The sequence below is a fragment of the Cyclopterus lumpus genome, chromosome 10, assembly GCF_009769545.1.
Source record: "Cyclopterus lumpus isolate fCycLum1 chromosome 10, fCycLum1.pri, whole genome shotgun sequence".
Classification (NCBI taxonomy): domain Eukaryota; kingdom Metazoa; phylum Chordata; class Actinopteri; order Perciformes; family Cyclopteridae; genus Cyclopterus; species Cyclopterus lumpus.
This window is the reverse complement of record NC_046975.1, coordinates 17815545-17825917: the sequence shown is the minus strand read 5'-3', so window position 1 is coordinate 17825917 and position 10373 is coordinate 17815545.

The window sequence follows — 10373 nt, the reverse complement described above, 5'->3', positions numbered from 1 at the left end:
AAGTGGAGGTATCAGTCATCAGTAGTGCCGTGCATGTATGGGTGTGTGAAGGTGCATCAGAATACAAAAACAAAAGAACAGGTAGCAATGGTATCGAGATCAGCGTCACCCGGGATGTCGTCGTCGTTGTCGTCGTCGTCGTCGTCGTCCTCCTCCTCCTCCTCCTCCTCCTCCTCCAACCAGAGCGAGCCAAATGCAGAGGGCCTTCTTATGGCCAGGCCACTCCGGCTCAGGTGTGGCTCATCCCGTCTGACAACCCGCCAATCAGCACCTGTGACATAAGACTGGACAGTGACACCTAGGGCATGGGAAGTGGGTCGTCACAGTGTGTAGAAATGCAATCAACAGCCCTTGAAATGTGCTCCTCTCCAAGATATAATTAAAGAACATCATTTATTTTACCATGTACCTTACTTTAAGATGTTTTTGAACCAATACGGGTTAGTACAGACGTATGTAGACTTATTCTGCCCCCAAGTGGTAACCAAAAGAAATACAGTTTGTCAAAAACAAGTTAAACCACTGCCATAATTGTATATTCTTTAGAAAAATCTGTCTCTGTGATCTTTATGAAGCACAGATCTGCCTGTATATCATGTTGTAATACGTTCATTATTAATATGCCAATGTGTTATAGATCAAATTATCCAACCTTTTATATATATATATATATATATATATATATATATATATATATATATATATATATATATATATATATATATATATATATATACAGCTTCCAGGACACAGTAATATATTCTTTTGTATTTTAGACAAACATCTATCGATGAGCTTCAGATTTGTTTTCATGGCCGTCTCTCTACTTTGTCTCTCTTTCTCTTTCCAGAGCTAAAAAGTCCTTCAACAAACAGTTCAGCTTCAACGTGATCCTCATTACTGAAACTCATTCCCATTGTAAACTCTGTTGTCCTCTTTAACCATATGGTTTCCTCTTTTTTGTATGACTATTACCTATATTCACAGATTGTTCATTACATTCATGTTTTTAATGCTGCTGTTAAATAACATTAACATTACGTATTAATCATCATATTACATATTTTTTACATTCATACATGAAATTTGGTCTGCATTTAACCCATCCTTAGGAGCAGTGGACTGCAGTGAATTGCCCGGGGGTTCAGTGTCTTGCTCAAGGACACTTTGTCATGCAAACTATGGGGAGAGTGGGGATCGAACCGGCTACCTTGTGGTCTCAGGACCATCACTCTCCCCCCCATGAAATGCATCTGTCCCCTGATATACGTCTGTGACAGTTCTGTAGATTAAACAATTTTCGTACACACAACATTGTACTAACGTTACGTTCACTTGATCCGACAGGTACACACATGGTCACTGCGCTGGAGAAATCCTTTGTAATTCTGTCATGACGGGCATGGCGGCCGCGTTGCTCGTTGAGATTGTGATTGGTGTACTCTCGTTTCAGTCACACAGTTGAGTGGGTCGTGGGTCAGTTCAGAGGGTTAATTAGTCATATTTGTCACACATATTTGTCAAACCCCCGAGGACTGCGTACCAACTGCCACTGTTTATGTTCTGATGATTTTCCAACCCATTAATCACAAGGCTTGACATTTCCAAAGAATAGGACTGGTAAAATGTTAGATTAACCTTCTCCTTGCTCTCTGCTGGCAGTTTTGCTAAATGCATTATTGTCAAGGGCAAAGTAAATATGAATTTTGAAGCATTGAGAGATTTGCCTCATGCGCCATTAATTCCAGAAAGGATTGCAGGTGCTTCACAGAAACTTTAACAGAATTCACTGAAACTTCTCGAGATAAATCTTCAGCCCTTTGCACTCACTGCGCATTAGCATATTCAGAGCTACTAGAAAGTGGAGTCATATTAAAATTGGTCTGAATAGTGAAAGTGTGCACCTTTTCTGTAATGCTCTACACTGGAACTATTATTGAGGAATATATGCTATACATATGTTCACCTTTTCAATAATAAGCAGCAATATAATTGGATGTTGACACTACATGAGAAATACTTTTTCAGCACAGCTACATTTCAATTTATCCTGCTTATCTTGCTAGTGTGAATATGAGCCTGTTATATATATATACACTTATCTATTCATTTAAAGTCCTACTGCAATAATTTAGTACTGAATGCTCACAACGATAGGAAACTCAAAAGAGTTTGATTGAAACAAGAACATTCGAAAAATTTGAGCAACAGAGGCAGAGGTACACTGACTTTTAGTCCTCTATGGGTCAAGTTCCAAAAAACACTGGATACTTTGACCATGATGCAAAATGAATACCATCTTTCAATATACTCTCGTCTGGTAAATGCACATTTCTCCTAGTTTATACATCAGACTCTTTGTTATTAATTAGTCGTCTCTAAGCACAAACTGATATGACTTTACAAAGCTCCTTTAGAGTCTTTTTGAGTTAGTTTCAGAGGCTGAGTAGCACTCCACCTGATGAGTTCGCTGACCTCCATGTGAATAATTAGTGTGCTTCTGATGTGGCCTTATAGCTCCAAAAGTAAACGAGCAGCCTTTCTTTCTTCTGCAGCTTGGTTTGGAAACGTGAGATATTTCTATTTGTACGTAAGTCTTCATGCTGTGCAGTGTCAAGAAAGTAGGTTATAGATTGTCGAGAGTGAAAGATGAGACATAACACAGGTTTACCACAGGATGGCATTGTGATACAAGAAATGAGCCTCTCATTTTGAGCGCTTATTCCCTGACCTTCAATGACTCCCTCCCCTAAAGAATGTTGTTCTAAGGATACATTTGTGCCGAGCCGGATACATAAAGCTGTTAGTTTGAAAGAAATTAATCTCGCAAGAACAAGTGAATGCCAAACATCCGGTGTCCTTCTTAAAGCCTGACAGCAATTTGACAAAACTTCACTCTTAACAACTGCGTGCAGCTCAAAACAAATGTGTCCTTATGCTGCGATCATTCCAATGGATCAAAAGTTAACAGCTCTGCACATGAGTTTTCAAGGGTAGACAACATTGAATGGTACAAATGTAAAGTTTCTTTTTTCTGGCAGCAGATTTCCGCTCTGCCGATCTTCACTTTACCAAGGATGTTGTTCTTGTTGGTTTGTACATAACTAGTGGAATAACTTTTCTATATTTGACTATAAGGTACACTGAATTACTGATACTAAAGTGCACAATTCTGGCTTTAGGTTTGCATTTCCTCATGCATGGCAGAGGTTAGTTTTCATTTATAATAATAATAATAATACATTTATTTATATAGCACCTTTAAAAACAGGGTTTACAAAGTGCTCTACATAGAAGCAAGGTAAAAACATAACATCAATACAAGTAAACATTTCAGAAAATACATGAGGCAAAGGAGACAATGCCATATAGGCAATGAACACAATAGAGGAATAGAACAGTACACATACAAAATAAAGCAGAACAGACAAACTAAAATAGGGGAACCAAAGAACTGCATAAAAGGACGACATCTTGGAGGTAATAAAAGGTGTACCAGTCCGGTTTTGGGGAGTGGAGTCAGCAGGAAGAGTAGAGGGTGCTGGGGGAGCTGTAACAGTTCCTAATTTCGTGCCACCATCTCGCTCTTGGGGACTGTTGTTGTGATGACGAGCTGCAGCGATGCGCTCGGCCGACCAGAGGGAGGGGATGGAAAGCATGGAGCGATCAGGCCAGGAGCAAACAAACCCTCCGCGGGCGGCTCTGTGAATGCAACGGGGCCGACGAAGGAGTCCGAGCGCCCCTATGGCCGAGACGAACGGAGGAGCAGAGAAGCTGCCGAGCCCGAGGAGCTGCGAGGTGGAACACCGCAGAACCATGCCAGCCGGGGAGGACGCAATCGCCAACCACGGACCGGAGCACCAGGACCGCCGAGAGGCGACCAGCCTCAGAGCAACAGCATGGAGCAGGGAGTCGGCCGGCTCGCCCGCAGCCGCCGGCCAGCAAGAGACCGTCGGCCAGCCAGCAAGAGACTGTCGGCTAGCCAGCCAACGCCAGTTGTCCAGGATTGTCCAGGCGGCAGCGGTGGAGAGCATCCAGCAGGGAGTCGGCTGGCTCGTTGGCAGCCGCCGGCCAGCAAGAGACTGTCGGCTAGCCAGCCAACGCCAGTTGACCAGATCGCAGTGGTGGAGAGCAGGAGCCAACGGCAATCACAAAACAAAAAACAATCCAAGATTTGCAGAATAATTAAGTCAGAAGAATGGCTACACTGTTAAATAAAATTGTAAATAATTTAAATGAATGTTAAATTGTAAAAAAGGTAGAAAAAAACAACAAATAAAAACAGTCCTAGACGGAGCTGCGTTAAGTTTCGCCAGCGTCCCCGTTGCCAGGACTACATTTAGTAGAGAACATCTTTGTATTTTCTTCTTTACATACCACCAACTGTTATGCTGCATACTAAGTGAACGATTATCCTTGGAAAGTAAGCTATTAAAAACCACACTAGTTTCTATTCAGGGCAATGTTTCACCACCGCTCCATTTGATATATTCATACCAGGAGCATTCTACTGTTGCATTGCTTTTTTCCACATCGATCCCGTCAACATGTGACCTGACCCTCTTAGCTACAGTATTCAATAAATGTGCATATAAATGGTAAATGTTTATCATACAGCACCTTTCTCGTCTTCCAACCACTCAAAGCGCTTTTGCACTTCATGTCATTCATCCATTCACACCCATTCATACACTGATGGCAGGCACCATCTGCCCATCAGGAATAAATACATTCACATGGACGCTTACGAGAGCAAATTTGGAGTTAAGGGTCTTGTCCAAGGACACATCAACTCGTACTAGTGGAGCCGAGGATCAAACCTCCGATCCTATTGAAGGTCGACTCGCTCTAACACCGAGCCACAGTCGCCATATATAAGTAATTCTGAATTATACGACTATCTTTATCTTTTACTATTCCATTAAGATACAACAGTCGCAACAAATAGCCCTTCATCAAGCAGAGCTGAATGTGGTGAATAATATATATTCCGGGATTCATGTACTATTAAAAACTTTAATTAATTGCCAGGGTTATTGTGTTCCATAAAATGTAATCTTTTTCAGTAAATGGGTTGCTGGGTGAAATCATCAGGAGTGAACTGAAGAGCTGACAGGTGGGTTATAATGGATTCTGTCCCTAAAGTGGATGTGTCTCTTCTTCAATGTCCTCATTTACTCTGTACTGTTTGTGTGTGTGGACGTGAGTGTGTGTGTGTGTGGGTGTGTGTGTTTCCACCCATTCCTCCAGAGTTCTTAAGCGAATTGAACGAGGCAGAATAAATCATAGTTTTATCAAGATGTCATCTTCATGATAATGAAAACATGATGCTCCATAATAAGTTTCCCGATCAGAGGGAGCTGCTTAATAACTCGGTGCCGAGTGGTTGAAAAGTGTTGGGTTGGTGCACGGATACTGCATACAATTGTGCCTGTAATAATCTATCATCTTCATATAGTTTACATTCAGAAATGCTTGTCTTTTGTATTTCAGAATGCTGATTAATAGTTATTTGAGCAGTAAACATGCAGTTTAGAGCTTATATATGACTTAAGGTTGTACTTATGTTCATGGACAATGTGCTATATCATTATCCATATATCCAGATTAAGTGTTGTAAAGTTTTTTTCATACTAAAATATACAGTCTGCAGCTAAGGGATAGATATAGTGTATAATCGCATGTATCTGAGCTGGTTACTCGTTTGAAGAAAAGGAAAGAAAATAACTATGATGTAGTTCCTACCGAGAATAATCTATCTTTGTTACAACAAGTAGGCAACATCAGAGCAGATGTAGTTTATTCAGTTTGCAATTGTGAACCTCTGAAAGGTCAAATACAGCAACAGCTTTTCTGCTCATCTTTGAGAAAAGCAACAGCAGAACAATGCAACACTGTGGCAACAGGACAGAAGAGGACCACGGAAGAAGAAAAACACCCAACATGCAGCCAGCGAGCAGATATATTCACACCCTGTTTTTCCACATTCCATGAAAGTTTTACAGTGTGTTTTTTGTAAATCTGTGTTTATAGCTTTCACCCCCTTTATCAATTATTCAACAAAGTGTGCATATTTCAAATGCTCCCTTGTTTTTATAGGGTGCCTCCCAGTAAAAATGAGGGTGTGCTTGCTCGGTAACGTCAATGTTGAGCTGCAATTATTCGCCCTGCAATCTGTGATATCTGTTTTATTTGATGTACGATGAAATGTATCATTTCAGGACGGTGCTTCCATCACTTCGATTTGGGTTTTTAATGATTCATAAGATGTCAAGACAAACCTGGGAGGGGAAATAATGGGTTTGGTATTTTGGGAAGTCAGAGCTGTGTTTTTTCTGGAGCCTTCATGGAGAATAACAAGAGCAATAGAATGTGACCCAGTGTATATCAGTGACAACGCAGTACAGTCTGGGGAGCTTAAAGTGGCAAATTTCAAATACACATTTATCTACTGCAAGTGAAATAAAGAGCTATACTTAAATGCAGGGCTGAAACATCGAATTTCTTGCAAAGGAACGGGGGCCTAAGGCAAATACCTTGTTAACTACATCACTGAGGAGAGAATGAGATTAAGGCATGCTAATTGTTCAGTGTCCCAGTGGTAACAAATTTGAATGTGTCTTTTGATTTTAATCGTGCTTCTACCCCAGAAGTGTGTGTCCTAGAAATTGGACAATGAACCGAGCTACAGTATAGTTTTTCTTTCTGCCGCCTTGGACTCCCTAATATACTGTATGTTTCAGCAGTGTAATGAGCTTTCAATTGGCTCATTTGTTATCGCCGTTGCTTTACCTCAACTAAACAGCTCCCTGGACATGTTGTGTTGTAGTGATGTCCCTCAATTTAAGCCTTAATGAAAGCTTCGTCCCACCGCTGTGAAGCTGTTCCTTGACAACACTTCACATCCCCCTTTCCAAGAAATGTGCAAAACAAGATGCGCCGGTCTCCTTCACTCCGGAACGAGCTCCCCTTCTGTGATGAAAAATGCAGCCTGTCTCTTTGCTTATTGCTGTGGCATTTAGGTGGCTCAGTGTGGTGATTTGAGGAGCCTGTAGTGTCAAAGCTATTTCTCCTGCTTGTGGCCCAACGCTCTGACTCAACAGACCTGACCATTGTCGTTTCCTCACATCGTCTTTATGGTGGCCGTCAAGACAAGCCAGGAAGTGTGGGTAATAACCTTCAAGGAAAGGGCTGTGATTGCACATCCATTTCACTCTAAGGACCTCTCCCTTGCTTCCCTAAAGCAGCGAAATGCGATGTTGGGTGAAGAGTGAAAATGGCACGAAGCTACACAGCGTTTTGTTAGTCGTAGGAGATAAAAGAGGAAGGGACAGGGAGTGGGGGAGCTTCTATGGGGGCTGCTGGAGCTATGTTTCTTTAAAAAGCAAGGTCTTCCACTGTTGGGCGTAATACTTTGCTTTCTCAGGGATGCATTTTTTTGCTCAGGTATGATAGTGCTGACAGAGGACACATGCAGCCTAATCCTAATGGGCTGCTGGGGGGCGCAGTGCGCCCCCTTAAACAGCACCACTCTGCCTGCTGGGACCCCTGCCTGGAAGCACAATTCATCAATCTCCCTCCCCCAGCCAAAACCTGGACCAAATGGATGATAACAAATGCTGAGTACCATCCTTGACCTGGCTGTGGGGCGGATCTTATTTATAGAATGAGAAGTTTGCCTTTAAGAAGAAGCTGCAACCTCACAAAGTTGGGTTTGATTTCGTTTCATAAACGTTCAAGGCTTAAAAAAATAAGAATAATTTCTAATCCTGTGTCTTTGTGCCTTGGTACAGACCAAATATGTTAAAACATTTGCATTTTTTTATAGAAGAATCCCTCTTCTTTCTTTTCTCTCATTTCAACTTTAACTTATATACATATATTAATTGAATCAAAAGTAAAATGGTTTGACTAGGTAGCCAAGCTCATTGTATGCAAGTGTGTGGTTCATAGCTAGCAGAGCAGTAGGAGATGTTTGTTTATATCACCAAATAATTTAGTTTGGGTGGAAATTTTCTAACTGCATTTATTAATTGGTGGCATCCAGAACCATCGACTACTGTACAGTAGAGATAACATAACAACTTGCATGTTTATTTGTGCATTTTCCTGCTCTGCTTTTGAAAACCCAAAGCTCCCCACACAGAGCTGTTGACCTTGCAGAGCGGTGTAATTTGATGGTAAATGGTTGTCATTTGGTCTGCCATGCCTCATGAAGCCATCTATGTTGTTATTTCTTGCCTCTGAGCTCACACTGATCACCATATTACAGTGGCGCATGACTAATTGGATGGCCACAGCCAGAACATTAAACATTAATCCAACTGGATTGTCCATGTTGCAGTTCGAGGTATTTTTTTTTGAAGAGGTTCATATAACCTGTTTTCCATTGTTGTTCAAGTGCAATTTAGCTTTCACATGAATAAATATGGTATTCAGCACACTTGACAAAAATAATTTTGTCCAAATCGCACAAGGCATTGTTTTGAGAAGGTATGCAGCTGTATTTTCAACCTCTAGATGTCTCTGTTGATTAAGCCCTGTTCTGTTTCTATCCAGCAGGGCGTTGGTATGGAACACACAACTTCTATAGCAGCAGATGGTGGTGATCATCACGACTCCAATCATATTCATTTTTCTTTGTTACTCCTTGTGAAATACCACCCTCCAGATAAATAAACAATACAAGTGATGGTACATGTTGGCTCAATGCAATTATTTCTAATCAAACTAAATAAGATTTGGGTACTTGGCTGACAGTCTGAACCCGACAAATAAGTTGAAACAATTCAGGTGTGTGGTCTCATGTCTCGCCCTTGAGGGAGACCAATTCAAACAGACTGGAGCATCCATTTTCCTCAGTTGTAGTTCCTAAAACGCCTCTTCATCACAAAATGGATTGTTTTGTCTTCATCTTGTACCAAGATAATTAGTCTGTAACTCAGGAAAGCACTTCATCTTGATGAGGTATCCAATGGAAATGAGAGAATCATGCTCAGTGTTGTCCACACCCTGTTGGAGATTGTTATCCATCTTCTATCCCACAGTGTTCCCTTTCCCCTGCCTGATTAAGGAATCAGGAGTGAGAGACAGTGATCACTGCTAATAATTACAAATACATATTCTTCCTTTTTGTTTTTCAATCTCTCTCTCTCTCTCTCTCTCTCTCTCTCTCTCTTCCTTGATCTCCCAAGTTTAGATGAAAATGCAACCAAACATGTGAGCATAAAACCGGTTGACCGACTCTTTGAACACAGGTACATTACGTTATATCGTGCACTGAAAGACGGAGAGGGCATCGTACGTTATCACTATTAATAAGTGATGCTTACGATCAGATTTATTTCAGATCGTCATAGTGTGTTTCCCTTTCTCAAATTCAACCCATGCGAAAGTTGGGGTCAGAGTATTGTGGATCAGAAGCTTTGTTTGGCCAGAACAAGCCTCTGGGACCGCAGCATGCAGGCGAAGCCAATCAGCACTGTATAATTGAAATGGAGCAGCGGTAAATGACTGCAGATAGGAGCTGAGCTCCACACCCACTGGAAGATCAGATAGCTGGGGCGATGATGTCTGTGGAAAGCCAACTGTTGTACTGCACACATGTACTCCCAGTGGACCTTGTGGACAGAATAGCACAGAATTGAACCGCATGTGAACAGGAAGTGTGGTGACTGTCGAGAGGGAATATGATATGAAGAGGGAGTGCTGATGAGTTGATGAGGACATAATAGTGATTTTGTTTGTCTGGTTATTGCTTGTTTTGTTCTGATGCCTGGACTGAATTATGACTTTACCTCAGTGAATAAGTTGGCTCTATCAATCTTGTGAAGTTGAAAAAAAAAATATGGATAAATGACGATACTAATATGGGATTCTGAATTGTGAATACAATGTGTGTTTTATAATAGTGCAACACATACTAATAACCTACCTAAGCATGTTTAAATACAAATTTAAACCATATCTGTTTACTTGTGCTCATATTTGTTTTTGTTTTCTATTATCCCCGCGTATTTATTGATCACCTCATTTTAATATCTGTTATTTATTTGAAGCCCCTAGAACTGTAACTGTGCTATAAATAAATTTGCATGGGCTGGAGATACAATATCAGACTGTGTTTTCACTAATTTACTCCCACCGCCTCCCAGGAGGCATTGTATTTTGATGATTAATTTTATAATCATTTTACTATGAGTATTGTAATTGTTTATCATTTACATACAGGAAATATTCTTCAATCTGAACATTACAAACACAGGCTACATACATATAGTTCATTTCTGATCATCATTATTGTCTGTGTTTGTGTGTGTTTGTTGTCTTAAGAAGCTCCTTAGACATTACATTACATGACATTTAGTTGACGC